The 25,119-nt window shown below is 42.6% G+C and overlaps 1 protein-coding gene across 10 annotated transcripts in view; it reads right to left on the bottom strand.

Annotated features, from left to right (window-relative positions):
- BBS10 (Bardet-Biedl syndrome 10) overlaps positions 1-25,119 on the bottom strand; it is a 213,453-nt gene that overhangs the window by 113,352 nt on the left and 74,982 nt on the right. For 7 of the 10 annotated variants that reach the window (XR_009866996.1, XR_009867008.1, XR_009867007.1 and 4 more), the window contains one exon: positions 16,965-17,115. The gene's annotated coding sequence lies outside the window, so the exon portion shown is untranslated. Of the gene's footprint in view, positions 1-16,964; positions 17,116-18,421; positions 18,759-21,027; positions 21,321-24,945; positions 24,982-25,119 lie in introns of those variants that run through there. The other 3 variants (XR_009866998.1, XR_009866999.1, XR_009867001.1) reach the window with 3 other exon arrangements.

The following is a 25,119-nucleotide window of genomic DNA, read 5'->3' as shown; positions in this document are numbered from 1 at the left end:
AAGTGTTACTAGAACACAAGCACTGTGATACTGTGACAGTTAATCTGATAACTTAGATGGCTGCTAAGTGACTAACAGGCAGGTGGTGAACAAAAGAATGACTTGCACTCCTAGCTAGATGGGAGGGATGGTGTGAGATATCATGACAATACTCAGAATGTCATGCAATTTAAATCAAGAATTACTTAGTTTTAGGAATTTGCACTTAATATTTTTGGACTATTGTTGATCATAGGTAACTGAAACTAGGTAAAGGATAATATCTAGAACATTGACAGGGATAAAACCCACCAATCTTATTCAAATTCCTCCAGTTTTACTTGTGTGTATCTGTGTGTACATGCGTGCTATTGTATGTAAGGGCCATGCATGCTGTTGTATGTAATGGCTGCAAAGGTCGGAGCTGGGCTGATCCGAAGCCAGGAGCCAGGAGCTTCTTCCAGTCTTGGTTGCAAGGGCCCAAGGAATCGGGCCATCCTCCACTGCTTTCCCAGGTCATTAGCAGGGAGCTTTCCCAGGTCATTAGCAGAGAGTTGGATCAGAAGTGGAATAGCCAGGACATGAATCAGCACCCAAAGGGGATGCTGGTGCCACAGGCAGAGGCTTAACCTACTATGCCACAGTGCAGGCCCCCTGGCTCTTTGAATCTCATAGTTTTGCAGGACTCCATGCTCACATATATAATCAAAACAGTTTTCCTCCTGTTGATACATCTTAAGTCAGTTTAATTTGTAGCTCAGCCAAAGAACCAAGACAGGTAGAGGAAAGCCATTTTTCCTTCATCTCCATCATATTTGGAAGGCATATGTATTAGGCATGCACCAAAGAAAATTCAGTATTCATTACTATCAGCTCATCCTTGACCTTAATTATTTCCTGGTGAAGATGATGAATCATGTGTAACCACAGGGTTTTCTTTTTTCTGTTGAAAGGCAATTCTAAGTCCTACAATCTTAGGAAGTTGGCCAAGTAGTCTTCTGGACAGCAGAAATATTTCTTTCAGAGCACACCACAGTTGTAAGTATGGTAAGTATGGCCATTCCAGTGGCAAAAACAAAACAAACAATCCTCAAAAAAAGTCTAACTCAAGAAAGGAAAGGAAAGTACCTGGGCTCCTTACTATGCCCAGAGCTGATCAAACCAGTCCTGGCCAGTCCCTAGTGCTTAACAATGACAACCTTCCAGCACATGGCTGTTAGCACATCTTCTGAGGAGATGACGTTTACGGTTATGTACCACTTTTTAAAATTCCCATGTTGAGGCTCAAAAACAGTGCCCCCAAATATGCTGCTTCAGATTTCAAACTGAGCACCTGGGGAACAGCAAATGCTGGGAAGGACTTTCTTTTGTATTTTCTCATAAGATTAAGGAATTTCTTCCAGAAAGAATGCAACTGTCTTGAGCCCCTTCCTTATAATATCGTCAAGTAGGGAAGATTAACTTCCAGGGAAGAAGGCTAAGAGTGGATTCCAAGAGCCTGGATGAACTTTGCCCTGGGTATTGTCTGTTCTTTGGGCTCACTCATATCTCCTAGAAATTATTTACTCTTCCCCTAAAGTTGTTTATATCCCTCAACCTCCTTCTCTCCTATGAAGAGAGTATATCAGCTTCTAAATCTCAGTGAGTTATTGGGTCTTGACTTTTTCATTCTTGTGATGGCCCTGCACATGCAGTAAATTTGTGTTCCTTTTCTCCTGTTAATCTGTCTATTGTCAGTTTATTCCAACAGACTCAATTATGGAACCTTCAGAGGGTAGAGGGGAAGTTCCTTTAGAACCACTACACCGAGCAATGGAAAACAGCTTCCATCAACCTAAATCAGGGAGGGAAGGAGTTTACTCTTCACAGAAGAGTAAAAGCTTCTACTCACAGTCGTTTTTCACCTTGTGGCCACGAGGATCTTCACTGAAAATGAAGCAACTCTAATTTTGCTAAGAGAACATCTGGAAAGATAATTTAAAAGGGGACTGTCAAGGTATCACTGCCCATTTGTGTATCATCCTGGATGTGGTTTTAATTCATTGTAGTTGGTCTGTGCTCACTGGGAGCTGAGCTGTGTGCTGAAAGCCATAATATGATTAGCTGACTTTCTATGTCCCTGTGTCATCAATCAATGCTGTGGTTGATGAAGTTACATAAAATAATCAGATGAACCTCTAATGCAATGACAGCAATGACAAAAATCAGTGAAATAAAATGGAGCCAGCATAAATTAATTCCCTCATTTAAAAGTTAAAGCTAGAGAATCTGTGAATCTCAGATATTGTTATTAAATATGAGGATTTATAATTTTTAACCAAAAACTGGATCATAGCCGTTGCCTAAAGTAAAAGAAACACAGGATTTATAGTTACTTTACACATTATCAGTTGCAGGGTCACAAACCAACAATGGGAAAAATGCACTGTATAGACATATTGTAAGGCCTGCATTTTTATCTTTAGTGGAATTTTACAGCACAGAATCAGAAGGTTTTACATAATTTTTTTTTTTTAATTTTGACAGGCAGAGTGGACAGTGAGAGAGAGAGAGACAGAGAGAAAGGTCTTCCTTTGCCGTTGGTTCACCCTCCAATGGCTGCCGCGGCCGGTACGCTGCCGCCGGCGCACCGCGCTGATCCGGAGGCAGGAGCCAGGTGCTTCTCCTGGTCTCCCATGGGGTGCAGTGCCCAAGCACTTGGGCCATCCTCCTCTGCACTCCTGGGCTACAGCAGAGAGCTGGCCTGGAAGAGGGGCAACTGGGACAGAATCCGGCGCCCCGACCGGGATTAGAACCTGGTGTGCCGGCGCCGCAAGGCGGAGGATTAGCCTGTTGAGCCACGGCGCTGGCCCTTACATAACAATTTAAGATTCATGATGTGAAAAACAAAACTTTTGAGATTGAAGGACCTCTCATTTTAAAAAAATGTATTGAGCTGTTACAGTTGTCATCCAGAAAAAGGAAGAGGCTGTGGGATGTTTCCTCACCAGCTGAGGAAGGAAAGCATGCGTTGCTTACATGAACTGCTGATAAGAGGGGCAGGTTATGGGGAGTTGGGGAAGCTCTGAGATAGGACAAGAGGCAGCCCATAGGAACCTACTGCTTCTGCACTATCCACTCCCCTCTCCCCCACCACTCCCCCACCATGGTTGTGATGGGAATTGAGTAAAGGGTTTTTTTCCTTTAAGATTTATTTTATTTGCTTGAAAGACAGAATTGCAGAGAGAGGTAGAGACAGAGAGAGAGAGTCTTTCATGCTTTGGTTAACTCCCCAAATGGCCACAATGGCCGCAATGGCCGAAGCTGAGCCAGGAGCCAGGAGCTTCTTCTGGTTCTCCCACGTGGGTTCAGGGGCTGTAGGACTTGGGCCATCCTCTGCTGCTTTCCCAGGCACATTAGCAGGGGGCTGGGTTGGAAGTGGAGCAACCAGGACTCAAATAGGCACCCATATGGGATGCTGGTGCTGCAGACCAGGGCTTTAACCCTCTGCACCACAGCGCCAGCCACTTAAGGTTTTAACATACATTCAGGAACCAAATGCTGGCACTGTGGCATAGAAGGTGAAGCCTCTGCCTGTGGTGTTGACATCCCATCTGGGTGCCAGTTCATATCCTGGCTGCTCCACTTCCCAACCAGCTAATGTGTCTGCTAAAGCAGCAGAGGATGGCCCAAGTTCTTGGGCATCTGCACCCACATAGGACGTCCAGATGAAGCTCCTGGCTCCTGGCTCTGGCCTGGCCCAACCCCGGGCGTTGCACCCATTTGGGGAGTGAACCAGCCGATGGAAGATCTCCCCTCTCTTTCTTCTCTCTTCTCTCCCCTCTCCCCTCCTCCTTCTCTCCTCTCTTTCTCCCCCTCACACCTCACTGTAACTCTGACTTTCAAATATGTAAATCTTTTTTAAAAACGGAAAGAGTTCATAACATAGGACATACATTAATGTATAAAAACTACCCCTTGGTGCTGAATAACAATTGTGGAGAAGGAACATGCACAGACTCTACTTATGTCCTATTGTGAATCCAGTGGAGAGGCTGCCAGCCACTATTTATCATGATGCTGTAACTATTATACTTAAGAGTTCAGGGGAAAGTGAGGGATTTCTGTCTTGCACTCGGTTTCTTCTCTCATTTACCTTTTTTTGGTCTGCCTTCTGTAGTAACCCTCAATTTCCCCTGAACTCTAATAGTTAAAGCATCATGACAAATAGTGGCTGGCATTTGGCCTCAAGAAATTTACCCTGCCTGAGGCAGCCAACCCCACCTAGAGTCAGCTCTTAACATGTTAGCATTCTTAATATTGAACTGAAATATATATTTCTACAGTTTTCCACTGTTTCTGGTGCTATTTCTGGAGCCACTCACCATACACAACACCAGTCAATAACAAAAACTTTGTAAAGGACTTAAATCAGTGCATGTCATGTAGTAGATGCTCAACAAACTGTGACTTCCTTTCCTTCTCTACTTTTTTCTTGTTCCATTTAACAACATTTCAGCAAATGTTTGTAGAGGGCTTATATATAAAGTATTATATTGGAAGCTGAAGGTGAAAAGATGCTTGAATTTATACCAAGCCAAAATAAGTGTTTTTAAAACATTTCCATGAACTTTTTGAAGTACCTCATAAAGAATGAAAGTGTTAGTTTAGAAAGAGTCCCATGATAAATCACTAAGTATGTAGAATAATCTTTTTTTTTTTTTAATCTAAAAAATAAGGGCAAGCATTGGCCTAACTGCTATAACACTAGTTAGGACTCCTATGTTGCATATCAGTGTGTGGGTTTAAGGCCTGGCCCTAACTCCGGGCTCTAAATTGGTTTCAATTTCTTGCTAATGCAAGTGGGAAGTCTGGATAGAGTTCCTGGCACTCTGCTTCAACCCAGCCCAGTTCTCCTGGCTGTTGTGGGCTTTTGGGGGGTGAACCAGTGGGTGGGAGATTCTGGGAGAGCCCCCCCCTCTTTCTGCCTCTTAGATTTAAAATAATCTAAAAACTAAAACCTATAAATATACTATATGTGCATAAGTGAGTTCATATAAACATGGCAAAACATCCCCAAGGAAAAGCTGAAAACAAAATGTTAATACTGATTTACATGGCAGTGAAACTGGATGAAGGAGGAGAAAACACTTTTACTTTATTTGCTTTTGTACTATTTGATTTAGCATGTGTTACCTTTATAATTTAAAACAGCAGCTATAATAAAATATTGCAGAAAAAAGAAATTAGTACTTAATTTTCACTTCAGAAGAATGTGTTAAGATACCATTTCCCAAATTTTCCTGTCTTCCTCAGAAATTTTCTTCCATATCTGAAGTTCCAAGCCAATTCTTTCTTTTTGTGCCAGATAACACTAATGCGACTTTAACTGTTGCTTTTCCTAAGGCCTGTGGGTATAAACTGTAACTCACTTTAAGTACCTTTCTAATTCTAAACAGAGAGAGATGATTTGGGGGAGCAGGCTTACAGGAACAAGACTTTCTGGTAAACCTCACCTGTAGACACATTAGGGACTATCTATTTCAACTATACTTGTTCAGGGTCAGTCAGGGAGAGGGGCCCATACAACTCTTGATTACAATTTCAAGAATGCTTTCAATTTATATTGAAAAACTGAAGAGTTTCTACAGATGCATCATCTTGCTATAACTCAATCATCCAAATTGACCCCAAGAGGACTTATTCCATTTTCCTAGACAGTAAAAGTAACAAGGGGATTTTATTTCTATTTCTTTGCTACACATAAGGTTCCTAAATTCACAGGGAACTCAATAATCCCTTACTTATGTTTTCCTTATGGACGGGCCACCTGGATTTATTCTGCAAGGACAGAACTGTCTGGACGCGACTCACCCAGCTGAGGCAAAGTGGTTATGAATAATGTCAAGAATACCTCCCAAACTGATGGTCCCCTCGGTGCCGATCTCCCTGAAGTCCCTGAAATCCCAGGGTAGCGCTTGCACAACCACCATGCCCAGGAACTGCTCCTGGAAATATTCTTATTGACAAGTGCATGTTCCTCAGCTGCCTAGTTTGGGGACTTTTACCTGTGGTGAGGGTGTGTAAAAATGATCTCATCTCTATTTCAAAGTAAAATATTTTTAAAAATTTCCACCTCCACCAAAATGTTCTAAGATTCTATATTAGACATGTATTAACTTAGAATCTATAATTTATCTAGGGACAATTCCTTATATAAACAGTGAATAACTCCCTGGATGTCATTGGTACAACACTCAGAACATTGCCTCTGCAGAAATGAATGAGTGACACATTTTTAGATGTTGTTATCTGCACATTATCTGTGGGAGGACAAGGAGAGTCTTTGCAGTCCCTATTTTACACATCATTTGCTTCTTAATGGCAGAGTGACAACATGTGAAGCAAGAGAGAAAATGTAAGACTCACTGCTTCAAGAAAAATCCCTCTGGTGCTGCTACTTTACCTCTAGGGAAATGTCTAGTGGACAGCCTGCGCATTCTTGGAAGACTGCTGTGGTCGGCTGTCACCTCTGCTCCATTCTCTGTGGGGGCAGGTCCCTAAACGTCCTTCTTACCCCCTGTCTCATCTGGATCCCACTGATCCACACCGAGAGTACTGGCTCTTACTACCCTGGGCCAGAGAGTATAAGGAGATGCTCACTCTCTGCTGAATGGCATTTGCCTTTACTGATTTATTCTGGGGAACCAGCTGCCCTGGATTCCAAAGGTGACTCAACCTACCAACCCAAAGTCTCCTACTTCCTAGAAAACAGAGACCAGAGAGAGATTAGGAGACAGATATCAAGACGTGAAGATTACAGAGTGACTTGTTATCTCCCCCCTCACAAGTCAGATTGTTAAGTGTCATTTGGCTAACTCGTTGCTCAGTGCATGACAAGGATGCTGCTGGCAAGGTACCATTTTCCTTCTCTGAGCTTTTTTTATTCTCCTTAATCCTCCAAATTTTGGAGATTTTTGGTTTTCAATAAATGAAGAGGTAATTTAAGCTGCTTATAGACAGAAATTAAGGTTTAAGGGAAAGGATATAGTTCTCAGACACCTCCCAAAGTTTAAGTATTTTTTAATTGTACATGTATTTTTCATTTTAAAAAAAATGACTAGTTCTTTTTTTTTGAAGTTTTATTTATTTATTTGAAAGTCAGAGTTACACAGAGACAGGAGAGGCAGAGAGAGAGAGAGAGAGAGAGAGAGATCTTCCATCCCCTGATTCACTCCCCAGTTGGCCGCAATGGCCAGAGCTGTGTTGATCTGAAGCTGGGAGCCAGGAGCTTCATCTGGGTCTCCCATGTGGGTGCAGGGGCCCAAGAACTTTGGTCATCTTCTACTGCTTTCCCAGGCCATAGCAGAGAGCTGGATCAGAAGTGGAGCAGCAGGGTCTTGAACTGGTGCCCAAATGGGATACTGGCGCTTCAGGCCAGGGTGTTAACCCGCTGTACCACAGCGCTGGCCCCAGACTAGAACTTTGTAAGGCTGTTCTGACCAACAGACATATACTGTGAGCCACTTATATAATTTTAGTTTTTTAGTAGTCACATTAAAATGAGTGAAACCACTAGCATTTTAATAATTCTATCTCCATGTTGCTGCTCCTTCTATTTATCCTAGCTGAAAATCCCACACAATCCTCACAATGGTATGAAAGACATAAACAGGAAACACTAATGTAGGCAGTCTGTGAAACTAGGGTGGACAATTGATCCAGTGTAATACAGGAAGTGGCCTGACACTGCTCTGCAGTAACCATCAAGGTCCTTTCTCTGTCAGTTCCAATTTGCTCTGTGGCTGTTTCAACACCGAAATCATACACTCTATCACATTGAATAGAGGGAAATCTGTAGCCATATTTCTAAGAACTTATTCTACAGATCTGTCCTACAACAAATAAGAAGAGAGATTTCCAGAACTCTAGGAAAATAGTTGATGAAAACTCTGTGTGTTCCCCCCGTAGGAAAACCTGACCTCTATGTTATAGTTTACTTGAATCTTAGTATGAATTCAAACACTGTCTCGAAAGTGTTTGCAATTAGACAATAACTGTGACTAGGGATTGAATGGGATAGAGCAAGTTAAGAAATTTAAGCCACTTGTGAGCAGATAAGAAATTTGTTTTGGTAGAAGGGCACCTTTCTGTTTCCCGGCTTGTCCCAGCAAGAGCTCATAGGTCAGTGCCATAGTCACTGTGGGGTCCATGGGATCCACTCAGCTTTAGAAAGTATCAAAGATACTGACGGGAAAGAGGTGGTGGTGCTGCACCCAAGCTCCTCAACAGTGCCCTGACTGCAGATGCCAGAACCATCAGGGCCTAGTCTTCCATGTTCTCCCAGCCTCTCTTCATTAGGTTGAAGTTTGTCTTGCCCTGTTTTCACTAAAACTTAACTCACCGGATTGAGGAAGTGATAAACTGGCCCCACGAGGTCCCCAGGTACCAGACCCACTAGGACATTTATTTTCCCTATACATAACATCTTGATGTTTGGTCTTGTTTTGGGGAGTTTCTTTTCCAGAAACTTCAGTCCCTGAGCAAAAATAACTATCACCTGCATGGAGGTCCCACACTTTGCCATCATCCAAATTCCCTAAAGAATATGGCACCACCAATCAAAGGAAGGCCACATGCAACACCAACCAACCAGGGACCTGCACACATGCTGAACATGAGCCTACAACCCCAACTATAATCTATAAACACTTTCACCACTCGCCCCCTGAACAGCCCTGGAATTACGTGAGAGCTGCCCGGTTCCTTCTTCCATACTTTGCAGGGAATAGCTAGCTTCTCTCATCACCCCAGTGTCAGTAACTGGCTTCCTGCATGTCAGGTGAGCACACCCAGTTTGGAGGTTCTGTAGCAATTTATCTAACCAGGTTTGAGGATGCTCTATAATAGTGCTGGGCACAAGAAATGGGGTATATGGTGTTACAGAACAAAATTTTAACAAATTGACTTTAAAGAGCTACTTGGCTGTTATTAGTGTTTATGAATTGAGCAGAAACCCATCCACAAAATAGGCTCTCATCCATATGTGGTAGAACATCAGTTTTTCTAAGGTGGTTGGAGCAGAAACAAAGAAACAGCAGAGTATACAAAGCAGATTGAGTTGCACAAGTTATTTCAGTTTTCCTTGTATGGACTGAAGCAGAGCGTACTTCCTTTTCATGCTGGCTCAGATGGACTGGGTCTGCTCAGATTTGTTGCTGTGAATATCCTGTTTTGTTTTGTTTTTTTTTTTTTTTTTTAAAAAAAACTGGCCCTTTTTCATTTTATTTGTTTGAAAGCCAAAGAGATGGAGATGCACAGGGACAGAAAGAGAAAAAGATCTCCCACCTGCTGATTCATTCCCCAAATTCCTGCAATAATTGGTACTGAGCCAGGTCAAAGCCAGAAGAACAGAACTCATTCTGATTTTCACACATAGATGGCAAGTGCCCAAGTACTTGAGCTATCATTTGCTACTTAATAACTTGAAATGAAAAGTGACAGGGGAAGAGCCAGAGAGAAAGAGATCTTTCATCTGCTAGTTCACTCCTCAAACAGCCACAATAGGCAGGGCTGGGCTAGGCTGAAGCCAGGGGCCTGGAACTCCATCTGGGTCTCCCCCATGGGTAGCAGGGGCTCAAAGGCTTGGGCCATCTTCCACAGATTTCCCAGGCACATTAGCAAGGAGCTGTATCAGAAGCAGAGCAGCCAGAACTAGAACCAGTACTCTGACATGTGATGCATACAGCATACGGCAGCTTAACTCACTGTGCCACAATGCTGCTCTGAGAGCTGGAACTCTGATATGGGATGTAGGCATCTCAAACAGTGTCATAACCACTATCCCGAATGCCTGCCCTGAACTGATCCATTTCTAAATTCAGTTCATTTATGTGGTACCCAGCATGAAGACCTCCATTCCGGTTTGGCCTGATCTGTTGGAGCGTAGTGCAGAAACTCACAAAGGTGATTATAGTGGGCAAATATCAAATTTTCTAGAGATTCTTTAGGTAGGCAAGCATCTCTGGGAAAAGGGAGGAGGATCATTCTCATCAGGAAAACAATATTCTAAATATTCTAAAATTCTGCCTCTGATAAGTGCTGCTCTTTCTTTCCCTGTTGTCCTTCTTAGAGCTGGTGAATGTAGTCTCCTGAGAGCTACAGATGCAATGAAGTTGAAAGAAAGAAAGTAGATCACCTCTGGGAGGCAAAATCAGAGCACCATAGAGAGGCACAAAGATGGGAGAAGAGCAGGAAGGAAGACTTTTGCCTACAGAATTTCCTTCTTTCCTGATTTCCTTCATTTAAGCCTTTAATCCATTTTGAGTTGATTTTTGGATACAATATGAGAGTCCAATCTCATTCTTTTACATGTGAATATCCAGTTTTCCTAACACCATTAATTAAAATGACTCTCCTTACCCCATTGTGTGTTCTTGGCACCTTTTTTGAAGACTAGTTGACTGTAAATCTGAGTTTGTTTCATTGGTCTATATATTTGCTTTGTATTAGTACCACGCTGTTTTGGTTACTGAATGAGGAAGGTCCATTGCTCAATGTGCACAAAACCAATCTGTAACATCGGTCTTCTGACAAGATAAAGGATTTATTGCTGCCAGCAGGAGGCAGGAGGATATGACTCAAGTCTGCCTCCCTGGCTGGGGATCTGGGGAAAGCTTTATGGATTAGCTAGGAAAAGCAGAAAGACTGGCAGATAAGTTCTATTTGGAAGGGCTTAAGATTAGACTAGCACAGCAGGATGGGTTTTTCATTCCAGAATTCCTTGTTCAATGTACCTCTTGCATCCGAAGAGGCTCTGGTGCATTTTGTATTAGTTGTACTTGGTCTGTTTGGTTCCACAGCATAGGTTCCTCCTGCACATGTTCAGGTTGCATGACTCATAGTTTTCTGCTCTGTATTCCCTTTGTGCATGTATGATCATGTCTTAAGCTCTCCTAAAAAAAGCAAGAACCTAAAAAAATATCAGACTCATTGTTAAAGCATAAGACAGGGAAACTTCAGGAAATGAATAGGGAAACATAACAAGAGGTTTTTGAATTTGGGGCCTCAGGGGAAATCCAGGAAAGGGGTGTTCTAATATAATTTTCATTACTAAGGTTCTGTAATATATGTTTATAAATAGAATTTTTTTTTTTTGACAGGCAGAGTGGATGGTGAGAGAGAGAGACAGAGAGAAAGGTCTTCCTTTTTGCCATTGGTTCACCCTCCAATGGCCGCCGCGGCTGGCGCATCTCGCTGATCCGAAGCCAGGAGCCAGGTGCTTCTCCTGGTCTCCCATGTGAGTGCAGGGCCCAAGCACTTGGGCCATCCTCCACTGCCTTCCTGGGCCATAGCAGAGAGCTGGCCTGGAAGAGGGGCAACCGGGATAGAATCCGGCGCCCCAACCGGGACTAGATCCCGGTGTGCCGGCGCCACAAGGCGGAGGATTAGCCTATTGAGCCACTGGCCTATCTGTAATGTGTGTTGAAATCGAGTTAGATGGTGCCTCCAGTTGTGCTTCTGTTTTTATTCCAAAGTTGCTTTGGCTATTGAGTCTTTGCAGTTCTACATGAATTTCAGGATGCTATTTCTGTGAAAAATGTGATTGTATTTTTGATAGAGATTGCACTGAATCCATAGTTCACTTTGGATGATATATACATTTATAAGATGTTAATTGTTCCAACCCACAAACATGGAGTATCATTTCATTTATTTGTGTTTTCTATTTCTGTTGTCAATGTTTTATAATTTTCAGTGTACAGATCTTTAACCCTAGCTAAGTATATTCCTAAGTGGCTTTTTAATGCTATTGTAAATGCAATTGGTCTCTTGATTTTTTTCAGAGAGTTTTTTGTTAGTGTATAGAAATGAAATTCATGTTTATATATTGATGCTGTACCCTGAAGCTTTCCTAAATTTATTTTACTAGTCCTAACAGTTTGTTGATAGAGTCTTTGGGGTTTTCTTTGTATAAGATTATATCATCATCTACAAGCAGAGACAATTTCACCTTAATGGAAAAGACTGAATATTCTGACTTTTAATATTACTAACAAAAGCAATGACAGTAATAGCTAATGTTTATTGAAAGTCTTCTGTACAGTAGATACTATGCTAAGCACTTTGTGGTGATCATCACATCAAATCCTCACAATAACTCTTAAGGTAAACAGTGTCATTATCATCACATTTGAGATGAGGTTTGCTCAAGGACACTACCAGTAAGTGGAGGGAGGGCTGGAGTAGATAGGAGGGCTAGACCCGGAAGAACATGTCTTTGGAATGAGAGTCACTGCCTTGCTTTGTTCCTTGTGAGACTCTGGGGGCCTGCATGACTTTCGAGTGGGCTCCAGACTGAAATGCAAACATAGTCGAGATCTTCTAGACTCCTCTCATCTGGTTCCTAAAAGCCTCCATCCTCCTTAGAAAAAAAGAGCTCAAAGGGAGACAGCATTGCTCTGAAATACCTTTTATTTTTCTAAAAGTTTATCATTTTCTGGGTAATAGTGCTATAATCTCAACTCGTCAACCAAATAAATTACAGGCTATTTTAAATAGATCAACAATTTTGGCCCAAACCTTTATGGCTAGATGTTTCATAACTTTGAATTTTAGAGATTTTTAGAAAGGTTAAGCATTCATGTACTATAGTTTACACAGTATCACTAGTGGGGCCTGCAGATGCTATGAATGGAATTGTGCACCTTCAAAACTCACATGCTGAAGCCTGAATTCCCTGTGATGGGTAATTTTATGTGTGTATTATTTCTGGGGGTGTCTGTGAGGGTTTTTCTGAGTAAGCTTAACACTTGAACTGGTGGATTTAGGAAATGTGGGTGAGCATCATCAACTCCCTGGAGGATTCCTCCGCAACCCCCATCCTCCTATCTCACCCCCCACTTCTGCCTGCCTACTATACTGGAATATCAGCCTTCTCCTACAGGGAGACTCGGATTTAAACTATCAGCTCCTTGGTACTCAGGTCTTTGGAATGGGTCTCTAGTCTCTTTAATCATGTGAGACCATGTGAACCAATTCCTCATTTTATATATATATGTGTGTGTGTAATTCAAAAAGCTAATGGAAAATGTAACTAAAAGATAAGTTCATTTTAGTGCAATTTTAAAATTATTCATTTATTTAAGAAATGTGGGCGTGGGGACAGAAAGAGAGACAGCTCCCACTCATTAGTTCATTCCCCAAATGCCTACAGTGCCCATGACTGGGCCAGGATAAAGCTGGAAGTTGGGAGCTCAATCCAGATCTCCCACATGGAGCCATCATGGCTATCTCGCAGCGAGAAGCCAGGATCAGGAGCAGAGCTCTGACTTGAATCCAGGCATTCTGCTATGGGTATAAGCATGCCAACCAGCAGTTTAAGTGCCAGGCCAAATGTCTACTCCTGGTGCAAAAAGACTTAGAAATCTATGCATACATGGAGTCTTCAAAAAGTTCATAAAAACTTGTATTAAAAATATATATGTATGGATTTCATTTTTTTGCACTCAAACAATCTTATCTTTTAACTCCCCTTTTCCAGAGAATTTTTGAAGCACCCTTATGTGTGTGTGCACGCATGTGTGTGTTTGCTCATGTATGCGTGTCTAAAACTTTCTATTGTTTCTGTTGTACTGGAGCACTCTAATACCACTCCCCGCTCCATGTGACAGTATTAGCGATAAAACCTTTAATGAGGTGATTAAGGCTGAATGAGGTCATATGGTGCAGCCCTGAGCTGATAGAACTGGTGGGTTTTAAAAGAGGACAATGCACTGGAGAGCTCTCTCTTTCCATCATGTGAGGCCACCATGAGAAGGCAGCTGTCTACAAGCCAGGAAGAGCCCTCACTAGGCATTGAATCGGGTGACACCTTGATCTCAGACTGCTTTGCTTTCAGAACATGAGAAATAAATGGCTTGTTTAAGCCACTCAGGCTGCCAAATAAGCATGTTAATATTTCTGTGATTAAATAATGACTATTCAAAGTAGGTGAACTAAAGACTATAAATGATATCAGAGCTTGTTTATATAGTAATAAACTGATAAACAAATATTAAAATATAGATAACATACTTTGGTATTTCTAGTAAAATTTTGATTATAGGCTGAAAAAATTAAAGTGTTACAGGAAACAAGTTGCTTGGGGGTTCTTTTCTTCACAAAAGAAAGAATTCAAATGGGGCTGGTGCTGTGGCATGCAGGTAAAACTGTTGCTTGTCACTCTGGCCTCAGAATCAGCCCTGAAGGCATTCCGACCTAGCTGAAGAACCCATGAGAGTATTTTAGGCATGGAAAGCCAAGACACTCTGGAAAAAAAAATGACCTAAATGAAAGATCTCTGCGAGTGAGATCCCAGTAGAAAGAACGGGGCCATCAAAGAAGGAAGTACCTTTCTCTGAAGGGAGGAGAGAACTTCCACTTTGACTATGACCTTGTCTTAATAAGTTCAAAGTCCGCGAACTCAAAAGGTTTCCATAGCCTTGGCAACTCATGACTAGAGCCTAGGGAGATTACTGACACCATAAACAAGCATGTCAAATTGTTAAGTCAACAACAGGAGTCACTGTGTACTTACTCCTTATGTGGGATCTCTGTCCTTAATGTGTTGTCCAATGTGAGTTAATGCTATAACTAGTACTGAAACAGCATTTTACACTTTGTGTTTCTGTGTGGGTGCAAACTGATGAAATCTTTACTTAATATATACTAGATTGATCTTCTGTATATAAAGATAATTGAAAATGAATCTTGGTGTGAATGGAATGGGAGAGGGAGCGGGAGATGGGAGGGGTGAGAGTGGGAGGGAAGTTATGGGGGGGGGGGCACTGTAATCCATAAACTGTACTTTGGAAATTTATACTTACTAAATAAAACTTAAAAAAAAAATAATTAGGGACAGTGCTAGAACCAGAAAAACAAAACAAAACAAAACCTGCTGCTTGTGAGGCTGGCTGCTCCACTTCTTTTTTTTTTTAATATTTATTTATTTATTTGAAAGTCAGAGTTACACAGAGAGAGGAGAGGCAGAGAGAGAGAGAGAGTTCTTCCATCCACTGCTTCACTCCCTAATTGGCCGAAACGGACGGAGCTGTGCCAATCCCAAGCCAGGAGCCAGGAGCTTCTTCTTCTTCTTCTTTTTTTTTTTTTTTTTGACAGGCAGAGTGGACAGTGAGAGAGAGAGAGAGAGAGAGACAGAGAAAGGTCTTCCTTTGCTGTTGGTTCACCCCCCAATGGCCGCCGCGCTGCAGCAGGCGCACCATGCTGATCCAAAGGCAGAAGCCAGGTGCTTCTCCTGGTCTCCCATGGGGTGCAGGGCCCAAGGACTTGGGCCATCCTCCACTGCACTCCCGGGCCACAGCAGAGAGCTGGCCTGGAAGAGGGGCAACTGGGACAGAATCCAGCACCCCCACCGGGACTAGAACCCGGTGTGCCGGCGCCGCTAGGAGGAGGATTAGCCTGTTGAGCCACGGCGCTGGCCTACCAGGAGCTTCTTCTGAATCTCCTGCACGGGTGCAGGGGCCCAAGGACTTGGGCCATCTTCTACTGCTTTCCCAGGCCATAGCAGAGAGCTGGATCAGAAGTGGAGCAGCTGGGTCTTGAACCAGTACCCATATGGGATGCTGGCACTGCAGGCGGTGGCTTAACCTCTTAACCTGTTATGCCACAGCACCGGTCCCTGCTCCACTTCCAGTCCAGCTCTCTGCTATGGCCTGGGATAGCAGTAGAAGATGGCCCAAACCCTTGGGCCCTTGCACCCATGTGGGAGATCTGGAAGAAGCTCCTGGCTCCTGGCTTCAGATCGGCTAAGCCCCGGCCATTGTGGCCATTTGGGGAGTGAAGCAGTGGATGGAAGACCTCTCTCTCTCTCTGCCTTGGCCTTTCTGTAATTCTACCTTTTGAATAAATAAATAAATAAAATTTTTTTTAAGAAAAGAAGAATTTAACTATGAGACAGAAAGTAGTGATAAGCTTGCTAGCAAACTTTCAAGAAGAGAACACACCTGACAGACCAGACGGGCATCTCAGAAACTGAGAGTCCAGTCTGCAACCAGACCAGAGTTTTTATGGATTTGCAGTATGGGCCCTCTGTTTCTCTTCCCCCCACACCCTTTTCAGGATATTGCTGGGTGGAGGGCTTCCTGGATACAGAATTCCTAAAAATCCTCCCAGAACTTCATTATGAACACAACAGCCCCCTTGATACATGTAAGGAAGATTCCCATAAGTTCCTCTTCTCCCACCCCATCCCCCAGAGGGCTGGGATCCACCCAATCAGGTTATTGAACAACAAGACTTTTGATCTGTAAATGCTGGCTCACTCCCAAGGCTTGCATCTACATTTCTTCTCTCATTCAACCGCACACAAATTCCCATTTTTTTTTGGTCCCTCTCACACACATGGACTAATATCTACCTAGCTACCTAAAAGAAGGATCTATCTATCTATTTATCTACACACACACACACACACATGTTCAACAGACTGTCTCATAGAAGTGGATAGATCAGTCATCAGGTTACAGTTAGTCACCACATCATAGGTCAGGAGTAAGATTCTCAAAAGGTAAGATTCTCTCTCATGTCCCTGCCATGTAGCCCCTTCATTTGCAAAGTCAACAACAGAAGAGTCATCCTTGCACCAAATCCCTCTCACCTTTCAAATCTCTCTCATCAGGAACATCTACTCCCCAGTAAGTGTTCACATGATTAGGTCAGGTCAACCAAACATCATGTCTCTTTCCTAGGGAGAACCATGCCACTAAATATAATGTACTCCTGGGAGCAATATCGTCTCATTCTGACATATTCAGCCAAAAAATACTCAGTGTGGTAACAAAGACTGATATAATTTTTAGATTAATGATCCCAAATCTTTCTGACTTTGTTGGTAGTTTTATTTACCAACAAAATCTGACAAAGGTCTGTGCCTGGACCTGTGAAAGTTGATTTACCAATGCTGTTCTGAGCGCTGACAGCTCCATTATGGTATTTTTAAGACTCACCTCTTTTAGCATATCTTAGCTTCTTTGGCATCTGTTCACTGGAACAAGTATACAGTTTGGAAAGAAGTGTTGTCACTTGCTCTTTGTAGTCTGTAAAATCTGTTGGTCCCAAGGTTATACCACTGAAGTCATGTTGGGAGGAAAAGAACAGCTGAAAACATTAAGCAAGAAATTCAGTAGGAGAGTTTGTGAAGCCATTTCCACCAGCAACATAACTTTACAGTTTTCTTCCAGTCCAGCTTGCATGCAGTAAGCACATATTGCTGGCACAAAGTGGTTATTGAATCATCATAAAATATTTCTCTAATTACCCATTCTTTGTTGTTTACTTACTGTCACACAGGTAAATTGCACATACTTTTCAAATTCATTAGATGTAGGATTTCCCCAGGGCCCGTCAATTTTATGTTCCTGCGGCATGGCACACCCAATCAGATCACTTGTATTTAGTGTTATTAAAACCTGTAGGTGCTTTGTCATGAGCCATTGTCAGTTAATTTTTTTTTTACAGTTGATGATAAAGGGAAACGTTAGTACGAATGTAGAGTTTTATCTCTAAAATTATAAATAAATTCAGGGCTAAGTTTACCACAGATGCTATTTTAACAAGTTTATCAAGATTCTAGTTGCTTTGGTATCAATAGGAGCATTACACATTTTTAAAAAGATTTATTTATTTATTTGAAGGTCAGAGTTACACAGAGAGAGAAGGAGAGGCAGAGAGAGAGAGAGAGAGAGAGAGAGAGAGAGGTCTTCCATCTGGTGGTTCACTCCCTAGTTGGCTGCAATGGCTGGAGCTGTGCTGATCTGAAGCCAGGAGCCAGGAGCTTCTTCTGGGTCTCTCATAGTATTACACATTTTTAAAGTATTTTACATCATGCTACTCTTAAATTCTGTAGGCAGCAATAATGATTTAAATTTATTTATATATTTATCTGAATGGCATATTTTATATAGAGAGATATACAGATAGATAGATCGGTTTATCGATCTTTCATCTGCTGGTTCATTCCCCGAAGGCCTGACATAGCCAGGGCTGGGTTAGGTTGAAGCCAGGACTCCAGAATTTCATTTGGGTCTATGTAGGTGGCAGGGCCTCAAGGACTTGGGGCATCATCTGTTGTTTCCTAATGTATTACCAAGAGGCTGAATTGGAAGCAGAGGAGCCAAGGCTATGGGATATGGGCATCTCAATATGGGATATGGGTGTCTCAAGTGGTGGCTAAACCTGCTGCACCACAACACCCACCCCAGTGATGGTTCAAATGTATGTGTCAGTTTGGCTAGACTATGGTCAGTTGTTTGGTCAAACTCTAGTTTATATGTCACTGTGAAAGTACTCTGTAGGTGTAGTTAACATCTATGACCAGCTGACTTTGAATAAAGTGATTCTTCTTCTTCCTTTATTTTTTTAAAAAGATTTATTTATTTATTTGAAATAGTTACAGAGAGAGAAGAGAAAGAGAGGTCTTCCATCCGCTGGTTCACTCCCCAATTGGCTGCAATGGCCGGAGTTGTGCCGATCCGAAGCCAGGAGCCAGGAGCTTCTTCTGAATCTCCCGCATGGGTGCAGGGGCCCAAGGATTTGGGCCATCTTCTACTTCTTTCCCAGGCCATAGCAGAGAGCTGGATCAGAAGTGGAGCAGCTGGGACTCAAACCGGCGCCCATATGGGATGCCGGCACTGCAGGTTTTACCCGCTACATCACAGTGCCAGCCCCAGTGATTATTCTTCATAATGTATGTGGGCCTCATCCAATTACTTGAAGTCCTTAAATGAAAAAGTTGGGATTTCCTGGAGAAGAATGAAGTCTGCTCACAGAGTATAATATAAAAACCCTGCCTGATCATCAGAAGCAATGGGTGGCAGGCCTATTAATGGCTGATCTGTACAGTGATCTGCCCTCAAGGAGACCCAACAGGCCAGTCCACTGCAGTGGCTTTCAATGTGGTAAGCCTGGGCTTCAGCAGAAGTCAGCTTGTGAAGAGCCCTGGCAGCTCTGCCAAGAGTTGGATCACTGGAAATGGACCTGCCCTGGAGTCGAAGGATGCCCAGGTCAGAGCCACAGATCTTATTGGTTCTAAGCTGAAAAGCCCTTCACTCAGCCCAACTTCCAAAGTGACCACTGCAGCTAAGGGGACGGCCAAGTAGGGTCAGCAACATTGCAGGCAGAACTGTAAATTTCTTGTTAGAGATGCCACCTGCCTTTACCTGGCCAGCTCTCTTCCCAGGCCAGCCAAGTAATGAAAGTCAACAGAGTGCCTTCCCCTAGGAGGTTCACACCTCCCTTAGGATGTACTCCATGTGAAGAGATAGATAGGTCTGGGCCTCTTAACTCACAAGGCCTAAAGCCCACCAGATTATTATCAAGCCCCTTCTGTCAGGTTCTATTTGCCTCTCAATCAGAAAACTTACTTGTAGCTTATACAGCACCTTAGCTCCTCTAATAATGACTCTGTCCTTTGTTCTAGACCCTGTCTAGCGCACTTGGGCCTCATTCCTTTGTAATCATAACCTCTACCACCAATGGCTCTACTCCCAACCTGTGTGTACTGATGGTCCTCTTCCCCACTTAATGCTGTATAATTGTTCAGACCTGGTTAATGCCACTCTTAGGATCATTGGCAACTCATGACAAGAGCCTAGGGTGGTTACTGGCGCCATAAACTAGAGTGTCAATTTGTTGGGTCAACAACAGGAGTCACTGTGCACTTACTCCTCTTGTAGGATCTCTGTCCTTAATGTGCTGTACATTTTGATTTAATGCTATAACTAGTACTCAAACAGTATGTTTCACTTTGTGTTTCTATGTGGGTGCAAACTGTTGAAATCTTTACTTAATGTAAACTAAATTGATCTTCTGTATATAAAGAGAATTAAAAATGAATCTTGATGTGAATGGAAGGGGAGAGGGAGCGGGAGAGGGGAGGGTTGCGGGTGGGAGGGAAGTTATGGAAGGGGGAAGCCACTGTAATCCATAAGCTGTACATTGGAAATTTATATTCATTAAATAAAAGTAAAACAAACAAACAAACAAACAAACAAAAAAACAAACCCTGCCTGACTTGCCCCAAAGAGTTTGGATTTATCAACTTCAAAACCATATGAGAACAATTTTTTAACATAAATCTCTTTTAAATATAATTTGTATTTATATTGTATTAAATTTCTTTCCTTTTTTCTTCTTTCTTTTTTAGCGATTTATTTTATTCATTTGAAAGGCACAGTAACAGTGAGAGAAAGAGAGAGAGACAGGCAATCTTCCATCCACTGGTTCACTCCCCAAGGACTCACAATGGTTGGGGCTGCATCAGGCCAAAGCCAGGAATGTGGAACTTCATCCAGGTCTCCATGTGGATGACTGGGATTCAAGACCTTGGGCCATTTTCTGCTGCCTTCCCAGGTGCATTAGCAGAGAGCTGGATCAGAAGTGGAGTAGCTGGGACTTGAACTGGCACTTTGATACCTGACAACAGTGTTACTGCACCACGACAGCAGTCCCTACATTGCTTTCAAGATTCAATTTCTGCAGTATTTTTTGCCTTGTGAGCAAGAAGCTAGTGGCACAGATTCTGTTATTCATTGTCAGGTCCACTTATCACATCACCATAATCTGCACTCTTTGCCCTTTGGAATGTTTTACTATTTTCATTAATTTTTGGTCATCACTGCACAAGAAATTTTCTGCAATTTTGCCATTGTGTTTTTATAGTCATTTTTTGCTTTGATTCTGATATCCTACTTTTCATGAAGACAGATACAATTGCTTATCCCTTGTAAGGCCTTTACTCTCTGCATTATTGATGACAACTGGTACTTCTTTTTCTTCCTTTTCTTCTCCTCACTACAGGAGCAGCTTAACTGTTTTCAAAGAATGAAAATTAAATCCAAATTCCAAAATGACTTATACATACACAACTATGTGATAACAATGAGTAGGAGCTTTGACACACAACTAATGGTCAGAACTGTTTTTGCCACCAAGGGAGTTTTGGCCCCAGAGTGACAAAGAAGCCCCTGATTTCAGGGCTTCTTGGATTTTGGAACTGCAGAAAAAGGACTGCCGGCCTGCACCTGCCTCCTGCTGAAACGTTGCACATTTTGAAATGTACTTGTCTTGGATTGACTAAGCACTGAGACACTGCGTTCTCTGGAAAGAGAGCTTTTCCTACCACCCACTTTTGTTACACGCAGGACATTAATAAAGCAACAGTGATCTCATCTTCCTGGCTTGACTTCCTTGGCTGATGTTCCAGAGAAGTGGCTGAGAGTGCCTTCAGATCCACAAGGTTGAGGGCACTGAGGAGCTTGTCCTGGCCTTCACAGCTCTTCACTGGTCCAGTGATAAGCTGGTACCTGAAAAAAAAAACTTGTCTACTACTAGTAACAAATCCTACAAGAGCTTCCTCACTCTCTGAGGAACTCTACTTCCCAGATGCTGGTCTCCTGTGAATATGCCTTCTTGGTCCATCAAATCTATGCTACTTGCCAGGAATAAAGAGGAACAGAGACTTGGATGGCCAAGGAACCCTGTGCTCCTGAATTCTGCCCTGGAGCAAAAAAAAAAAAGTGCACAGAAATGATGTTGGACAAACAAGCATGTTCTACTTAGCTGGGCTTTGACCAGGGCCCTGATGCAGACTCTTGGTGCAGTTCTGGAATAGATCATGTGCAACTTGATGAATGCATTTTGCCTACACTAGGTTGCCTACACATAGGCCTACTCTCTCGGGCCCTGACCCTGTAAAACAAAAGGCATCCAGAAGCCTCTAACATTCTTCCCTGTAGGAAGCAAAATGAGGGGATGTGGCAGGAGTGAGAGGAGTTGTGAGTGTCTCCGGGTCCACAGCATCCCTGATTTTTATCTTTGAACTATTACTGAATAAACTTAATGCCAGGTCCATCTTATTTGGTCTCTAGTGATTAAAGCTGTCCAGAGTAGTGTCAGCAGAGCACTGTGCCCAAGACAGACTAGTCTAAAGTCATGCCCTAAGACTGGACCTCCCAGAAACCTGGCTCATGACTCTTCTTGTTTTGGATAGAAGAGCAAAGCAGCCAGAAGGTGGAATTCTGAACAGTTTCTGGCCAACCTATTAGAGTTTTATGAACTGATGATTGAATAGATGAAAATAGAGCAAGACTTCCTAAACTGGGCTGGTGCTGTGGCGCAGTGTGTTAGGCCACCATCTGTGGTGCCAGCATCTTTTATGGGTTGCTCCACTTCCAAATCAGCTCCCTGATACTAGCCTGAGAAAGCAGCAGAAGATGAGCAAGTCCTTGGGCCCCTGCCACCTGTGTGGGAGACCCAGGAGAAGCTCCTGGATTCTAGCTTTGACCTGGCTCATCCCAGGGCGATTGCAGCTATTTGGGGAGTGAACTAGCAGATGGAGATGTCTCTCTCCCTCTCTCTCCTGCTAACTCTGATTTTTTTTTTTTAAAAAAAGACTGCCTATAATCACAAAGAACCCTTACCACAGAATGTAGTGAAAGAATTCTGCCCAAGGGACGGGTACTTGGTGCAACAGTGAAGAAGACAGGTGGGATGCCTGCATCCCATATCAGCGTGCTTGGGTTTGAGTCCTAGTTCTACCCCTAATCCCAACTTCCTGCAAATGTGCACCTCGGGGGCCAGCAGGTGATGGCTCAAGTAATTGGGTTCCTAAACTCACATGGGAGACCTAGATTAAGTGCTCAACTCCCTGGCATTTGGCGAGTAAAACTGCAAGTGGGAGGTCTTTCCCTCTCTCTCTCTCCCTTCTTCCCTCTAATAAAATATTTTTTAAAAATTGTTTTAAAGAATTCTACTCTAGCCATTTAATTATTACCTTGGCAAAAAGAAATAATCTGTTCAGGTTTGGATTACTGCCTAACTGAGGCAGTCAGAGATGCAAATACAATGTATGCAGGGCCGGCACAGTGGCACAGTAGATGAGGCCACCATCTTCAGTGCTGGCATCCCATATGGACACTGGTTCGAGTCCTGGCTGCTCCTCTTCCAATCCAGCTCTCTGCTATGGCCTGGGAAAGCAGCAGAAGATGGCCTAAGTCCTTGGGCCCCTGTACCCACATGGGAGACCTGAAGGAAGCTCCAGGAGGCTTTGGATCAGTCCAGCTCTGGTCGTTACAGCCATATGGGGAGTGAACCAGCAAATGGAAGACCTCTCTCTCTCTCTCTCTCTCTTTCTGCCTCTGCCTCTCTGTAACTCTCTGCCTTTCAAATAAATAAATCTTTAAAAAATTACAATGTATACTGCATTGGAAAAGATGGGTACCAAATAAACCCCACCTTCCTCCTCACCTGTGTTTCTTCCTCTACTTTGGAAAAAATTCAAAGGAAGACTTCTATATGGCCAAATACATCAGAGCTCAGCACACACTTTTTGGTAGAGGTCACCCTTCAATAAGAAAGAACAACCTCACAAAATATTTATTCACATCCTATTTTCAGAATTAAAATCTTGATCTTATGTACTTGTCTGTGTTGTTTTCCAAAGGATTAAGACCTGAAATCTAATTATACTGCACATTAGAACACCAAAGTGGTGTTATTCCATCAAGCCCTGTCATCTTTTATAGGTTATATCTTTTGGCCTACATTTGTTTTCATTTGTGTTACTTGAGCCATCTTTTTCTTTTTTATTTGAAAGGCAGAGTGACAAAGAGAGACACACACACACAGAGAAAAAAACACATGGAGGGAGAGGGAGAGGGAGAGGGAGAGGGAGAGGGAGAATCTTCTACCTACTGCTTCACTCTCTAAACATCCACAACAGCCAGAGTTGGCCCAGGTTGAAACTTGGGGCCAGGAACTTCATCTGAGTCTCCCATGTGTGTGACAGAGCTCCAAGTACCTGAGCCATAACCTGTTGCCTCCCGGGATGCACATTAGCAGGAAGCTGGATTGGGAGTGTAATTGCTGGTTCTCAAACCAGGCTTCAATATGAAATTCAAGTGTCCCAAGCAGTGACTTAACCTATTGTGCCCCAACATCCTTGAGCCATATTGATGAAATACTGTGGTCCAATCTAGGAGAAAGTTCATTTTGATATGTGGTCAGATCCAGACCTGTTCTCAAGTCTCACTGGAAACTCATTGGTGATGTGCAAAATCATGTTAACTGAAATGGTACCACTCACTAGACAACAGTACTCTTTCTTCAATTATCTCACAACAATATTCTGAAACACCACTCTGTATATTCTATGTATAGTATTTCTGAAATACCACTCATCAATATCATTGTTGGTACTAATGTAAGTAAAGGCTTAATGCCTTCCATGAATCATAACTTCAAGCAAAAAAAAAAAAAAGTGTTGATTTCAATTCTTTGCCTAGATGCCAAGAAATTAGCAGAATCTGCTCATGCCTATTTTAATATTATGTATTCCATTTTACAGATGAGGAAACAAAGACACAAAGAGTTGCAATAAAATGCTCAGGGTTACAGACATTCAAACTCAGATAATTTGCTAAACTATGCTCTTCACTATGGTACAAAAATGATTCTTACTAATCCTTGATCTGACTCCTGAGGCCTTCCTCGATCTGGCCATACACACCTGTCTGGTCTCATTTTTTTGCCATGATCTTTTCCCCCAACCCACTTCAAACTGGCCTCCTTGATGTATCTTGAATATTCTAATACCCCTCCGTCCACTTCAGAGCCTCTGAAACTACCCTTCCCTCTACTTGCAACCTTTGGTCTTCAGAAGTCTCAGCAGCACTCCCTTCACTTTCTTTGGTGTCTAATCAAAGGTTACTTCGACCAACTCACCTTCCCTGACATCCCTATCCATATACGAATCCTTATTGTCCTCTGCATGTTCACCTCTATTCTTTTTGGCCCGCATTATTTATTTTCACAATACTTGCTAAATGTTGCATTGTTATTTATTTGTTTGTTTATTATATGGACCAGACCATGGAATCAGAATGGAAGCTTCATAGTGTAAGGAATTTGTCGTGTTCGCTGATGTGTTACCAGCTTATCATACAGTAATCACTCAGTAAATATTTTCTGGATGAAGGGGGAGAGGTAGGCAGGGAGAAAGGGAGGGAGAGAGGAAGGGGAGAGGTTAATTAATTATTAGGATTATAAATGCTGCTTGTGCTATCAGTAGGTATTTCCAATCCCAACTATATCAATGTATGATTT

Source organism: Lepus europaeus, chromosome 10, assembly GCF_033115175.1.
Source record: "Lepus europaeus isolate LE1 chromosome 10, mLepTim1.pri, whole genome shotgun sequence".
Taxonomy (NCBI): Eukaryota; Metazoa; Chordata; class Mammalia; order Lagomorpha; family Leporidae; genus Lepus; species Lepus europaeus.
The sequence above is the reverse complement of the archived record's forward strand: the minus strand, read 5'-3'. Positions and strand labels throughout refer to the sequence as shown.